The sequence below is a fragment of the Echinops telfairi genome, unplaced genomic scaffold (assembly GCF_000313985.2).
Source record: "Echinops telfairi isolate 266 unplaced genomic scaffold, ASM31398v2 ScPeMD7_7457;HRSCAF=8495, whole genome shotgun sequence".
Lineage (NCBI taxonomy): Eukaryota > Metazoa > Chordata > Mammalia > Afrosoricida > Tenrecidae > Echinops > Echinops telfairi.
Window position 1 is genome coordinate 6774139 of NW_022111357.1, and position 4162 is coordinate 6778300.

Sequence of the window (4162 nt, forward strand, 5' to 3'; positions counted from 1 at the left end):
CAGGAGGCTGTGTGTGTGTGTGTGTGTGTGTGTGTGTCCCCTGGGCCTGCCCTCTTCCTTGCTCCTTTTCCTGACTGCGTCACGGAACTTCCTGGGGTCTCCCTTTGACTGCTTCGCTCCCAAGTCTACACTGTCACAGGGAAATCTCATTCTTGGTATAACTTTATCCTTCCATAAAGATCAAACTCCCAAATGGACACCTCCGACTTTTGATCAAGTTTGCAAGCACTAAAGTGTGACTTCCAGTGGATGGACTGTTTACAGCTCAAATCCAATGGACCTAAATTGTCCTTTTCATCCACTTCCTCACACTAGTTTTCCCTCCAGTCCTCGGTCTGGGATTGGCATCATTGCCCCACGCCCCCGCCTCCTTCCCACAACCAGACTGCTTAATCTTCCCTTCTCCAAGGTTGAGAGGTCAGTGGTGTCTTCCCATGAAGATTTAGCTTCCTCCCTGGTTTCCCACCACCATCACCCCAAACCTGGCTCCCTTCACCAACCCCTTACTGCTCTGCAGCCCCAACCCATGCCATTCAGAGAGTGCAAGCTAGATCGTATCATTTCCATCTTCAAACCGTTTGCCGGATTCCTGTGGCCTCTTGGAGCTGGCTCTCCCTGGACTCAAATCTCCCCAGGGGGAGATTTAGCCTGTGGGACCCTGGCTAAATCATATGGCCTCTTTGAACTTCGCCACTAATTTCAAAGGACTATCATAAAAACGGAGTCAGCAGCATGTGAAAATACCTGGCAAAGCGTTTGGCACCTTTTATGTCAGGGGTTCTCAACCTTCCTCCTGCCGCAACCCTTTCAGACAGTTCCTCTGTTGTGGTGACTCCCCCAACCATAAAATTTTTGTTGCTACTTCATAACTGTAATTTTGCTGTTGTTATGAATCAGGTGACTCCTGTAAAATAGTCATTCGACCCCCAAAAGGCAAAAGGGTTCGGGACCAACAGGTTGAGAACTGCTGTTTTATATGAAATAGATTACATACAATGTATATATCTATACATCCACACACACATATATATACATCTTGTATTACATACAAGTATATATACAATATACAGATATATTGGTACACGTCATGTATTATACACAGTAGAATATATTATCTTGATTTCAGCTCCCTGGTTTGAAGGCGAAGCTGTGTGTGTGTCTGAATTTGCAAGTATGTATGGGAAAAGGAATGAGTGTTATGCATGACTGCCTGCACAGAAATACGTTTCTTTATCTATCTTGTTATCCACTCATTCATTCAGCAAGCAGCTGCTGACACCTACTAGATATAGCGAATGTTAGTTCAAATCTGTAGAAAGAGACGAGTTCTAGCCTTAAAGAGGGTGCCATCTTCTCTGAATGCTTTCTCATAATACGCTCTGAGAAACGGCCAGATGTAACCCTTTCCCAGTCAGATTCCATGGAGGGGGCAGAGAAGGGGGCTGTCGAGTGAGGCCAGGTGGGCCCTATCCCTCCTGTCCTGGAGGGGCCTAGCACCCAGAGTCCTCTGCCCTGGAAATATCTTGAGCCAACAAAGAGTGCCTGTGACCTGGTGTGAGACCCCCACTGGTGCAGAGGGAGGTTGCTTAGGGGCACAGGCTGGAGGCCAGGCGGCTGCCCATGGACGCCAGGAAAGCATACTTGCTTTTGTGGGGCCTCCAAGAGGTGGGGGTCGCCAGGACCCGGCGAACTGAAGCCTCTCCAGTTCGCTTTTGGGAAGGAGCTCCATTAAGGCGAGCGTTTGGGGGAAAAAACAAAAACACTAATCACCATCCGAAATGTACATGCCATTTCCCATCTGGTGTGCGGAATTGCATCGTCTCGGGAGTCTCGGGCAATGCGGCAGATGGGCTGGGCTTGGCACGCGCAGCTCCCCACAGGCAGTGGGGAGAAGAGGGAGAGACGTGCTGGCATGTGCGGGAGGGTGGGCCGCTGGGTGCCCAGCATGGGGGTCCTGGAGGAACCCTCCCCACCCCACCCCTCAGACGCCTGATGCCGACAGAGCAGCTGCGTTGGCTGCCCCGGGGGTTTCTGGACCATTCTGGAATCGCATCCTCTCAATTTGCAGAAACTCGCCTGTGGCTGCAGTGGTGGGGGGACAGAGTCACATGAATCCAAGGGCTCCGCTGCATTGCTTCACTAGAGAGTCGCTCACCTGGGTCACAGGCGGCGCCTCCAAGGGCCACTGTGCCCAAATCAGGTTACAGGGTTTGATTGCCCCCGAACAAGGGTCTTCGGGACACTCCGTAGAAGATGGAGGTGCCTCACTAGACCTACATTGGCAAGCTTTCTCTGCTGCACCCCTCAAAGGGTGCCCGCAGCTCCCAGCAGGCGGCGAGAGAGGGATGAATTCAAGTGGGAAAACTGGCTCCTGGCATGGACGACCAGAGCCCCAGGGAGTGAGCAAGACTACGAATTTTCTAGAGTGGAGGCGGCTCTTCTTCCCTCCTCCCTCTGCCCCGCCCTGCTGCCCTATCAGATGGCAGGTGTCTCCATCCACGCCTTTCCTTCTCTGCGGTGACTTTCACCGCCCCTCCCATGGACACCCCGCCCCCTAAACATCTAATTAAAGAGAGGGAAGTAATTAAGGAAGGGCATGTAACATTTCCCCGTAACACCGAGAACTGAAGCGCGCCACCCCACCCCCGTTCTGATCCATAAATATGACACGCAGAACAACTCCCCGCGACACCAAATTGTTTATTGCTTGCGAAGCTGGAAAGCACTTGAATTAACCTCCTGCATAAGTGACAGGAGGCGAGATCCAGGCGTCTCTAAGAGGAAAGAGGACCCACAGCAGCGTCTTTGTTAGGGAACCCCGAGGCTGGGCCTCCATCACTCTCATGCTACAAGTGTTTACCACTCCCTGCCCACGAGGGACAGACCCCAGGCTAGTGCTGGGGGCACAGAAGAGAATACGGCCAACATCACCCCACCCCCACCACATCGCGAGACATTGTGTTGGTTGCGGCTTTTTTAAATGGCAGCTGGGGCCCAGGGAGGAAGGAACTGCTAAACCTGAGAGGAGGTCCTTCTGGGCTGGGAGCTAACACAAGGGAGCAGGTCACCCCCTCCCGGTTCCTACGGAGAGGCAGAACCCTGCAGTGCACGGAAGGCGCCCCACACCAGGCGCTGTGGTGGCACGGAGGTGCAACAGGGCCCGCCCCGACCCGGAGAAGCTCACAGTCAAGGTGGGAAGACAGCGCGGCCAGCATCTGCTGACCTGCAATGCGTGCAACGTGCAAGGCCAACACCGGGACAGGGAGGGGGCTTGGCCCGGGAGAGTTACAGAAAGTCGGGTCGCAAAGGAGCTGACGTTGGCATCGGTCTGGGTACAGGAGTACGAGTTCCTAGTGGGGAAAAGGGCACACGACCATCCGGGTATGAGGAGAGGCTTGTACAAAGGCTCTGAGACATGGAAGGGTGGGTTGGGAGGGAGGGAGGAGAGGGTGGGAGGGTCAGGAGAAAGAGGAGAGAAGAAAATGGCAGGGTGTCCACGCGGAGGGATACGGTCTGCAAGTCAGGTGAGCACGTGCGCCTGGAGAAGACCCTGTGGCCGCCACGCGTCGAGCTTTGTGCTTTCTTTGCATTTTGCATCCTGGAGCCAGGAGCTGGGGCCATGGAACGGTCACGTGGATCCGCTGGCAGCAGAAAGAGCGGCTGCTTAAACCCACCACCCAGCGGCTCTGCGAGCGGAATACCGTAAAGATTACAGCCAGGTCTACTCAGCGCAGGGGACACGATGAGCCCCAAGCCCCAGGGGGAGTGCTGGGCCCAGTGGTCTTTCTATGCCCAACAGCACCCTGGAGACAGATCAACCGAGGACATGGTAGGTAAGGGACCCATACATGGCTATGATGATTATTTACGTCTTAAAAATATAACCCCCTAACAGCCTTTAACTGTGGGTGTGGTGAGGTTTGACCAGCAGAGCCTTGTCTTCGTATCCAGGGACATAGCAAACCTCCCAGTGACGCGCCTGGTTTCCCTCTTTCTGTTTTGGGCCGTCTCCCTGTCGTGAGATACTATCTTCTTCAGCCAAGTTACCACCTGTCTACTTTCTGTGACTTCCTCTTCCCTCTCGTCCTCTCCCATCCCTGGTGACCCTCAAAGTCTGGTTTTCTTTAGTGTGAAAACCATTTTTCCTGCTTGTCCTTTTTTT